The following is an 11873-nucleotide window of genomic DNA, read 5'->3' on the forward strand; positions in this document are numbered from 1 at the left end:
AGAACAAGAACACTTAGAAGGTATCACAAGTTTATAGTGAAGACATTACATTGATACTTTTTATATTCTAGTATGTATTCTAAACCTAATTATTTATATTCCAATTGTCTTTATTGGAATAAATAATTATCAATTTATTTGTCAAATTATCAATTAATTCTACTAAGTTTCACTGTGTGAAATATGAAATCAGCACATATAAATATAAAATATATAACTATATGTAATATAATAAAAAGGGCACATGTTTTGCATTGTTCTGTTGTGGTTAGGGTATCAAAGACAACTCTGTTTTAAAGTATTATTGCATTATCTGTACCTCAGTGTTAGGTAGAGTTAGACCTAAAGCTTTACCATTTGTAGATTTAAAGCCTGGAGGCAAGAGGAAACACTGTGATTAAAACATTACCAATTTAAGGCCTAATAATAAGGAGAAACATGGACTTCTCCTGGAGCTATGGAAATATTTGGTGATAGAAAGGAAATAGTGTAAGTTCCTGCCTGGTTGGAAGGTAGACAGGCCAGACATCAGGCAATCACGCATATGAAGAATTTTTTCACCTTGGCGTTAGCTACTTTTGAAATGGTAGGTATAATAAACACTTAAATTTTGATAAAATACCTTCTAGTCTGAACAGTTCTGTCTGAACTGTTCATCTCTCTATGATCCCTTGTAACTAAGACTAGTTTTGTTCTAGTAAGACAAACTATGCTGTCAGGGTAGGATATTCTGGTTGGTATGTTCCTACGTGGAAGAAGGATAAAGGGTAGACATTTGTGCCAGTAAGACCTCATTTGGGAAAATTTCAGCTGCAGAAGTTTAGAAGTAGCTCTTAAGCAAGGCTTACTTTGAATCTATTAGCTTCACAAAGCTAACTCATTTACGTAAATAAGTACTTGAAAAAGTCATCACCTTAGGACCTAGCTATAAGTGCTTCAAAGTATGATCAAATCTAAAATGAAAAAGACTTAAAATTGTCATTGACAAAAATGCAAATGTGAGCAATCGACCGAACAATATAATTTTTTTCCCACTATACACATTATTTTAGGGAAATAAGATCAATACTATTGTTAGGAACAATAAGGTTTCCTTGCTACAAATAGGCACCCAAGGATATAAGCCTATATAAAGATTGCATCATTAACTACTTAAATTTAGAGGATACTACATGCTTCAGCAGCACGTATACCCAAATTACAACAATACAGAGATTAACATGACACTTGCACAAGGATAATATGAAAATTCGTGAAGTATTCCATATTTTTCATTCTTCAGTTGCAGAAATGAAAAACAGTTAATTAAAAATTGATTACAAAATTACAAGTGTAACAATATATGCAAGTGTTAGAATTAAACATTAGTTTGACATCAGTGTATTAAATCTTCACCTTAGAAAGGCCTTTACATGGAACAACCTTTACAAAACTTTTGAAATTAGTTAACATTGTCATTTTATCCAAAAAAAATATACTACTATAAGAACCTAGAAAAAGGGGCTGGGAAGGTGGCTCAGTGGTAGAGCACTTGCCTTGCATGCTTGAGGCCCTGGGTTCGATTCCTCAGCACCACATAAGCAAAAAGTAAAAAAAAAAACGGAAGTGGTGCTGTGGCTCAAGTTGTAGAGCGCTAGCCTTGATCTGAAGAGCTGAGGGACAGCGTCCAGGCCCAGAGTTCAGGCCCACAACTGGACCAAAAAAAAAAAAAAAAAAAGAACCTAGAAAAAAAATAATCTTAAATTTTCTATATGAAATACAATCTGAAAGGACACATTTATTAATGAATATATATATTATAAAACAATGTTGAATGTAAAGTATATCTAGGAAAGAATGAAATAGATTATGGATATTATGCAAACACAGAATATAGAATATTTTAAAATATACTTTTTTCAGACAAGAAGCACAAATATCTTTAGTTTCTGTACTACTCATTTCAACAGATAAGATCAAATTATTTCTGATTAAAAAATCACAAACTCTGCAGAAATCATTGTAGATGTACACAAACAACTCAAATACATTTGACATCAAGTCAGGCAATTCACTTGGAAAAATTCCACGGAATTTTTACAGTAAGATATTGCTGTTATTTGAATTCTGAAAATATTTTGTATGGACACAAAGAGTGGACTGGCATTTTGATGTTTAAGAAACGTAACTGATATCTTAGCTATGCTAAATAATGCTGCAATAAACATAGTTGTTTTGGTAGCTTTTGTATGGTCTTGTTTGATGCCCCTAAGTAGATGAATGGATTAAGAAAATAGAATTCTATGGAATGGAATTTTATTCCTCCCTCAGAAAGAATGTCAGTGCCCCATTTGTTAGGAAATGGAAAGACTTGGAAAAAATTATATTGAAGTAAGCCAGGCCCCAAGAAACATAGATCCCATAGTTTCCCTTATTTGTAACTAGTATATGTCTGAGACAAGCAGAAATGGTCAGATAAGTTGATGTTAGGTGAAATGAACCCCAAGATAAGGATTCAAATGTATTTTTTTCTTTCTTGTGATTGTTTCTAACATATTTATAAGATGATTTCTTTGTTGCTTTGTATGTCCCTCCCCCACCGTATAATCCCTGCTTTCATTGTATTTGATGTTGGTATGATTTGTGGAGGGGAATGGAAAAAACAAATTGTTTAAATAGGGATACAGGTTAACCCATTGCAACAATGAGATGTACAAGACGTCATGTAGAAAAACGAACTTTACGACTTTGGCCGGGGAGGAGGAGTAATGAGGGGGGAGGGGAGTGGGGGGAGATGAGAAGGTATGGGAAGGGGAAATAAAGGAGGAGGCAACAATGCTTGATAAGAAATGTATTCATTACCTTGCCCATGTAATTTTAACCCCTCTGTATGGTGTTTTCACAATAAAATAATAAAACTCAACAAAAAAAAAAAAAAGAAAAAGAAAAAAAAAGAGAAAAGAAACAACCAAACCATTACAACTGAATAGAACAATTTGTACAGCCTTCCACAACTTCAAAGAGGTAGTGATACATACTTATCCTTTTGGTAATATCAAAGGCAGTTTCTTCCAAGTTGTTCTTCAGACCTGGTTTGATATAATGGTTCAACAGAAGGAGATCCAGTGTATCTTTGCTATCTATATTCCCAGCAGCAAGATGCAAGGGAGTCAAGAGGCATTTAGTTTGGGCATTGGTATCTGCATCATGATGAAGTAAGAAAGACGCCACACTGGTATTATTTCATGAGTAACCACTGCGCAGGGGTGTCCAGTCATGAACAATTATTGCATGAATATCTGCTGCTTGAGGCACCAACTCATGGACAATATCTAAGTGTCCACTGTAGGCTTCCCGATGAAGAGGGGTATATTCATTGTCATCCCTAGTATTCACATGAGTGGCCTTTATGGAAAGTAGTCACCACACTCTAGTAAGCTGATTATTTTCAGCAGCCCAAAGAAGAAATTTGCTTGGATCCTACTCCATTTTTTTTTCTTGCAATTGATACGATTCCTCACTTTTTCATTTTGTTCCTTATCTTCATCAGAATTGCCTAACTAGAGACTTTCAGTGCCAGTGAGAATAAGGTGTCCCTGTATTTCCCCAATAGTTTATAATGGCTGAACTTGTGAGAAAAATACAGTGAATTTTCTGCATCTGTTTATTTTCATGATGATTTATTTTCTCTTTTTCCATTTTTATTATTCCAAGTCATTCTAACTGGAAAGTAGGTAATTGATGGAGACCAGAGGAAATATGTTCCTCCGTATTCAAAGGTACAGACTGAAAATGAAGATCAGTGTTGTTTTTATGTGCAGCTTCTTCTAGGAATGAGAAAATAGAAAGTGGCTCAGTGGTAGAGTGCTTGCCTTGCATGTATGAGCAATGGCAGGTCATGTCCACTTTGCAGCCTTGTCATTCAGACCCACTGTGCAAAGAAAAAGACATAGTACCCCAGCCCTCTGAAGCTTGCCACATTTTGTGGTATCCTACTTTTTATTCTTCCTGCAAACCCTCAGGGCCTAGGATCCCAGGATCGGCTATGAGTCCAGAGACTGCACCACAGCCTAGGGTGATGGAAGCTGAGTCAGAGTTGCCACGAACTGAGTTCAAGACGTGTGGTTGGCAAAAGAAAGAATAAAAAAAATTAATTAATTATTTAACTAAATTAAAAAGAAATAAAGCTCTCTGGTTTGGAATTTCTGCCAGTTTCCTTCCTTAGCCTGGGATTTGAACTCAGGGTCTTGGTAAATCTGTAGCAATGTGAGGGAAGGTGCAGAGTTGCCACTACTTGAGTTCAAACCCTGTGCCAAGCCAAAAATAAAAAAAAAGTGACTGAGCTCAGCAGGGGGAGTAGTTGTGGAGATGGGAGGGAAGGGATGGTAGGGAGAAAACAAAAGAGGAGGCAACAATGCTCAATAGGAAATGAACTCATTACCTTGCTCATATAACTGTGATCCCTCTGTACAACATTTTTGCAATAAAAATGTACAAAAAAGAAACAATGTAATGCTCAGAGAAGCACTTTGGGGATAAGGTAAGGATGTCAAAAGCTGTACAAAATTCTACACTGCTTTTTTTAAATGTTCTGTATAGAACTGAATGAACAAAACTGCTTTCATTTAAAAAATTAAGCCACTGTCTTGGAACTGGGGCCAGTATTTCTGTAATTGCTGTGATTTGATCTCACCTTCCAGGTAACTCTTTTGCACCATGGGTGAAGGTGAATCTTACTGTCTTTGAGGAAAACAAATTCAGGCTAGAGTTCTGAGGGCCCAAATGAACGCCCTGCAATGGAAAAAAATATTTCTATACATGTGTAATATATGATATATACTTACATATGCATGTTTATTACATATTATTATTTTTATTATTGATTTTGTATTTTATTTTTTATTTTATTCCTTTATTTATTGTTTATTGTATTTAGTATTATTATACACATAATATTTAGTACATGTTTTACATCTATTATAAAATGATTTACAATAATTTAGGACATTGACTCATTTTCATTTATACTTTATTAAGTGTTGGAACATGATACATAATTAAATGGAAGCATTTGTCACAGTCTTCACATGTTGTAGAGTCTCTCCCACAGATGAGCTTTGTCTTCTTTATCTTTGGACACCTTCCTATAGGGATTTCTTTAGATGATTTATGATCAGAGGCCTTTTCTTGAGGATAGGCAAGTTGAGGGATAAAATTGTAAGGGTGGGGCAAGAAATGTGACTTAGTGGTAAGGAGCTCACTCAGCATGCATGAATGCTATGGTTTGAATCCTCGGTGCTACATACTCAGAAAAACCCAGAAGCTGTGGAGTGGCTCAAGTGGTAGAGCTCTAGTCTTGAGAAAAAGAAGCTCAGAGAGAGTGCCCAGGCCCTAAGATCAAGCCCCAGGACTTTCAAAAATAATAGGTCAGATGCTGGTGGCTCACACCTAGAAAACTAGCTTCTCAGGAGACTGAGCGCTGAAGACCACAATTCAAAGAAAGGCTAAGCAAGGAAAGCCTGTTAGACTCATCTTCAATGAATCACCAAAAGACACTGTGGCTCAAGTGGTACTGTTTGCTTTGAACTGAAGGGCTCAGGGACAATGCCCAGGCTTGAGTTCAAGACACACAACTGGGAAAAAGTGAGGGTTAATTAAAGTACTTTTCCTATTTGCTAATTAAGAGAACATTCTCTGGAAAATGAACGCTAATGTATACGAGAATTGGAGTCAGAGCTCAAGGTTCAAGTTTAGTAGATCCATATGCCCAGCCTCTGAGATTCTAGCATTATAACCTTGTGTCCTACAGGGTTCTGAAAGGTCCAATGTTGAAAGGGTTTTTCTGTGTATGTGCTACTGAGGAATTGAACCCAGGGCTTTTTGCATGCTAGGCAATCACTCTCTCTCTAATCCACATTCCCAACCCCCTCATCTTTTTCTTAATGGTAATTTTTACATAAGTAGGCTGCCATTTTTTGTCCCCAAGTTAATTTTTCTGAATACCGGTTACTTCTAAGAAACCTGATCTTGTCTTCCCCTGCTCGATTTGTGATTGTTCCTGTGTTGGCCTCATAATAATAAAATGTAAATAAACCCTGCTGAGAGCCTAAGTGTGTATCATATAAGGACACAGGCCTGGAACCCTGGAAGAGAAAAGTGATGGGCCTGAAATGAAGATTATGATGCAGTATGTGAAACAGGCATCTCTGAAAAATAAATCAGTAAATAAAAGCAGAAGCATTGCATATGGTCTGTGTGTAATCAAGGAGGTAATACACACATAAGTAGGTAAGGCACTGATACATAACTTGGCCTTCTCTCTTTGAATTTTTTTTGTGGTCATCCCAGGGCTTAAACTCAGGACCCTATGCAATTCTGAGTTGTGTTACTCAAGGCTGAAGCTCTACCACCACTACAGCTCCACTTCCAGCCATCTGGTCGATAAAAATTGGACATAATCGCCTCCCAGGCCTTACTGCCTGCTCTGGCCAGTATCTCCTGCTTGGCTTTCTCTCTCAAAGCTGGAGCTCTACCCTCTGGGCCACTGCTTCACTTCTGGTTTTCTGGTGGTTTATTGGAGAAAAGAGGCTCACAGACCTCCTGCTCAGGCTGACTTTGGACAGCTATCTCCTGAGGAGGATTCAAGCAACTTTCCTCAGGGATTCGCCAAGGAACCGCTCCACACAAACCTTTAGTCTAAATCTCGAGAGGTACTAGAGAAAAACAGAAACTAGAATATGCTTCTAGTGTGTTCTAGATACTTAAGGTTGGAAACACTCATAATTATTAGTTCATTTTACAGGCAAAAGGAGCACTGCAGACTGCATGAGGATCATTCCAGCTTTCGATCCACTCATCCTGAGACAGTAAATTTACTGCAGCTCAATGCTAAGTGACCGAACTGGCATGTCCTGTGGACATTTGCTCCCAAATCCTGGAACACTCATTTCTCACTTTTGGCTGCAAACCTGTGACAAGAGGAGAAGATGAGGAGAGAAAATCATTCTCAGAGAAAGCAGCTATAAAGAACATTGGGTAGTTTACTTATAAATTCAAACCAATGGAATGACCCTGTTAAGAAGTCAGCTTGTCCAGAGTAAAAAATGAAGAAGGAAAGAAAGGGAAGTGCCAGTGGCTGCTGACTGTAATCTCAGCTCTGAGGAGGCTGAGATGTAGAGAATCTTAGTTTGAATCCAGCCAGTATTGGAAAGTCCATGACACTGTTATTTCTAAGTCGTTTAAGGATACAGGTGGACCCGTTGCAACAATGAGAAGTACAAGTTGTCATGTCGAAAATGAACTTTACAAGTTTGGTGCATGGGGTGGGGGAGAATTGGGAGGAGGGAGGCTGGGAAGGGATGTGAAGGGTAAACAAAGGAGGAGGCTGCAATGCTTGATAAGAAATGTACTCATTATATTGCCCATGTAATTGTAACCCCTCTGTACAGTATGGTCACAAAAAATAAAAATTAAAAAAAAAAAAAGAGATCACAGAAAAGCCCAGATGTGGGCTGGACTGAAGTCTCTCTCATTGTCTGGACAGGCAGACAAAAGGCCTCAGTCCTGTACAGCTTTGTAACAACAACTCCACATCTGGGCCAATTAGTGAGGATGCGTGTGTGTGTGCTCTGAAGGCCAGGAGAAAAAGGCCTCTTTGTACTCCAAGCTATCTCTCTTCCCAGTGCTCTGTTTTGACAAGAAGCCTTCATTTGTGCCACCTCCCATGGCAGGCCAAGTTCCCTGCACTTATCCTGCCTTTGTGAGACTATATTCCAGTGCTCAGATACAGTGCTCAATATAATTCAGAAGTCCTTCTTGCAGACAACTAGGGCACTGAACTTAATGAAATGTTTCATTGCCAGCGATAATGGGCCTATGATACCTCTCCTTGGTTTTCTGGAAGCTTGAGAAATCCAAGCACATGTTAGATATCACAAAGCTTCCTGTCATCTAGGGCTGGTGAAGATCATCAGGTTCTGAAACCTTTGACCTCTCTTAATTGGGCCCTGGATGGCTAGGTTTGGGGGTTGAAAACAGGGCCTTGGTGCTGACCATAAGTTCAGTGGAGAAGTCCAGTGCTTTACCATCTTGTGTCACAGCTTCACTTCTGGTCTATGTGTGTGTGTGTGTCTGTGTGCATCTGTGTGTCTGTGTGTGTATGTCCATGTGTGTGCGCGCATACAGTCATGGAGCTTGAACTCAGCACTGTACCTAATTTCTCTTGTACAAGGATAGCCTTCTCTCACTTGAGCCACAGAACCACTTCATGCTTTTTCTAGTGATGTTGTCCTGAGTAATCAAGCCCAGGGTTTCATATATGCAAAGCACTCTACCCCTAAGGCACATTCCCAGCCCTGTACTTCAGGTTTGTTAGATTGTTTCTGGTTTTGGGTTTTTTTTTTTGATGTTGTTGGTTGTAGGAGTTGAAGTCTGGGACTGGGTGCTGTCCCTGAGCTTTTCAGCTCAAGTCTTGTGCTCTATCACTTGAGCCGCAGCACCACTTCAGGTTTTCTGGTGGTCCATTGGAGCTAAGTGTCTCAAAGGCATTCCTGCCCAGGCTAGCTTTGAACAATGATCCTTAGTTCTCATCCTCCTGAGAACCTAGGATGATAGTCAAGAGCTGCAAGCATCAAGCTTCCACTTAATGTTTCTTAGTGGTGAATTGGAGATAATAGTCTCATGGGACTTTTTGTGTCTGGGATAATTTAGAACTCAGATCCTCAGATCTCAGCTTGCTGAGAAGGCAGGATGACAAACCTCATCTATCGACCCCTAGGCCATGGTAGTCTGCTGCAAGGGGATCCTTGGCTCCACCTGGTGGAGTGCTAGCCTTGAGCCCAAGAGGTAAGGGTCAAAATCTAGGTCCTGAGATCAAGGTTCATGACTGAAAAAACAAACAAACAAAACAATGGTCTGCAGGAGACAACTCACTAGTCTTCAGTTATATTTAATTTTGTTCCTTCCATGGAGATATATCTGAGCCTCAATATTCTTATCTGTGTAAGTATCTCAGTTGTGGAGCTCTTACAAGGACCAGATGAAAGAATGCACCCTGTGAAGAACATAGCACATGACACTGTTTGAAGGACTCAATACACAGCATCATGTGAAAGACACAGCACCCAGAACCCAATTCAGGACTCAGCACACTGCAACCTGTGAAGGACTCAGCACATAGCTGTATTCCACGTGTTAGAATTAGAATCAACGTGTTTTCTTCAGTATCACCATTCTTTGAGGAACATTTCACAAAACACACAAGTTCACATCTAATGGTTTAGTGGAGTGTTTTTTTTCAGGGGAGGTTACCCATGGGGCTTGAACTGATATGTAGGGATACTGTTCTAATAACATTTGCTCAAGGCTACAGCTCTACCACTTGTAAGAGTCTCACAGACTTCCTGCTAGGGCTGGGTTTTAAAGCCCGTGAGCTGCTAGAATGACTGAGGTAAGCCAGCAGCATCTGGTTCGTTGGAGCTGGGTTGCAGTGATTTACATCTGGATAAGTCAGGTTAGGTGGCAGCTGTCAGCACCAGACTCCTAGCTTGCTCTGTGATGAAGTATTTGAAGTCTTGACCTTCTATAGTTGCAGTTAAAACAGTCTACCTTTTTTGGCGGCAGTCCTGGGCCTTTAGTAAGGGCTTAGCCACTCTCCCCAAGCGTTTGTGCTCCAGGCTAGTACACAATTGATTGAAAGAAAGCAGAACTTCTGGTTTTTCTTTTTATATGGTACTGAGGAATGGAAGCCAGGGTTTCCTGCTTACTAAGCGAGCACTCAACCACCGAGTCCCAGGAGTGCATGAGGTATAAATAGAGATTGCTGTATATAAATATTATATATACAAAAAGAAAGATGTGGGCTGGGAAGGTGGCTCAGTGATAGAGCGCTTCCCTTGCAAGCATGAGGACCTGAGTTCAATTCCTCAGCACCACATAAGCAGAAAAAAAAAGCCGGAAGTGGTGCTGTGGCTCAAGTGGTAGAGTGCTAGCCTTGAGCTGAAGAGCTGAGGGACAGAGCCCAGGCCCAGACTTCAGGCCCACGACTGGACCCAAAAAAAATAGAGAGAGGTTTATGCATATTATTAAATTATAGTTAATAGTACTACCAATGTTAGGTATTAAATGATGTCTCCATTTAATTATATATCCCAGTTGAACAATTAATAAAACATTAATTATTACTCAATTTACTGTTATTGTTTATCATATATGTACATACATCCATACATATAATTACATATTTTATAGAATGAGACATCTATTTATAATTAATTTATGCATCATGTGTTACTACCAATTATTAGGTATTTAACTATGTCTCCATTTACTTTTCATTCTGTTAATGCTTAATAATATATTAATTAAACTTAATCCACGTCCTATAATTATTTTGTCTAATATTATCCCAGAATGATTCGCTACTAATTCAATCTGTTTTTCATTTATTGTAGTGACCATTTTTCCACCTATGACATTTTTACCTTTATGACATCCTATTACATAGTATATAGATTTGCATACAAATTATACATCCTACCTGACACGGAGCAATTTCATAGAAAAGGAAAATATGTGTCACTCTTGACTTCTTACTCCAAGATTGCATTTTTGGCAGGGCTGGGATCTAAACTCAGGGCCTAGAAGGCTCAGCTCATGAATGAGTGACTGTCAGCACAGCAGCCTCTAGCCAATTCAGCTGCTAGGCAGTTCCCAGCCGATGAGACTGAGCCCCATATGTTAACCCCATATTGTGCTTAGTGAAGTTATGCATTTTATTTGTTGTTTTACTCATTTATTTACCATTTATTTTATTGACTGGTATTACACATGGAATATTTATTACATTTATTACATGGGATATAGATTTGCCTATGTATGAAACTTCATACCTGACACCCAGATGCTCACAGAAAAGGAAAACATGTGTCACCAGTGCTTCTTACTCCACGATTCAATTTTTGTGAGTGCTGGCAACCTGGGCCATATGGAGCTGACAAGCAGTTACCAGCACCTGAGATCCAGCCCCAGGGGTTGACAAAATAAGACAGCTTGACATGCGGATGGTAGTACACAAATAAATATAGATCTTTATAGAGTACCAGAGATGTTTATATATTCTTCAGTTATATAGACTACATTTTTAACAATTCTTGGGTATTTATTATGCCCCCATGTAATTAGTATTATTGTGTTCATTCTTAATGAATTATTAATTTAATCAACCACTGTCACAAAACTATTGCATCCATGTAATTAATAGTATTCTTTTAATGTTTCAAAATATTCATTAAAATCAATCAGCCTCCTAAAATCACTACTTTTATAGTAGTATCATTCAGGAACAACTAATTTAATCTTGACATTCATAATCTTCCATCAGTATTCCTATGAATAGGAATGAGACTCTTAGGATCTCCCACCGTTGGTAGGGGTCAGGACCGGGCCTCGACCACAGGGCCTATGTTGCTGTGTTGACCTATGGCTTGCCTGGTAGCCCACCATCCTTCAGCAATGTCAGGTTACAGAACTTTTCATCAATGTCATTCAGACCTAAGATGGTCACCTTGCAAAAAAAAACAAATGTAAAACAGCCATTTGCAAGTTGCCAGATTTTTATCTGTGTCATTTTATTTATCTTTTTCCTGTAAATCTTTGGGGCCCAGGAACCCAGGTTCAGCTGTGGGTCCAGTGGTTGCACCCCAGCCTAGAGCGATCAAAGCTGAGGCAGAGTTGCCCCAACCTGAGTTCAAGCTCTGTGCTTGACAAAATAAAAATAAATAAATAAATTCATTAAAAATATTTATAAAATTATGAGGCTCCTTGGCTTGGAATTCATGCCATTTTTTCTGCCAGGCCTGGGATTTGAATTCAGACTCTGGGAAAATCTGCAGCAT

The 11873-nt window shown here is 38.8% G+C and overlaps 1 pseudogene; it reads left to right on the plus strand.

The window, feature by feature from the left end:
• The first annotated feature begins 1172 nt into the window (after positions 1 to 1172).
• Positions 1173 to 1272, plus strand: LOC122121698 (annotated as a pseudogene).
• The last annotated feature ends 10601 nt before the right edge of the window (positions 1273 to 11873 follow it).

Source organism: Dipodomys spectabilis, unplaced genomic scaffold, assembly GCF_019054845.1.
Source record: "Dipodomys spectabilis isolate Male_0828 unplaced genomic scaffold, ASM1905484v1 ptg000193l, whole genome shotgun sequence".
In the NCBI taxonomy this organism is placed as follows: domain Eukaryota; kingdom Metazoa; phylum Chordata; class Mammalia; order Rodentia; family Heteromyidae; genus Dipodomys; species Dipodomys spectabilis.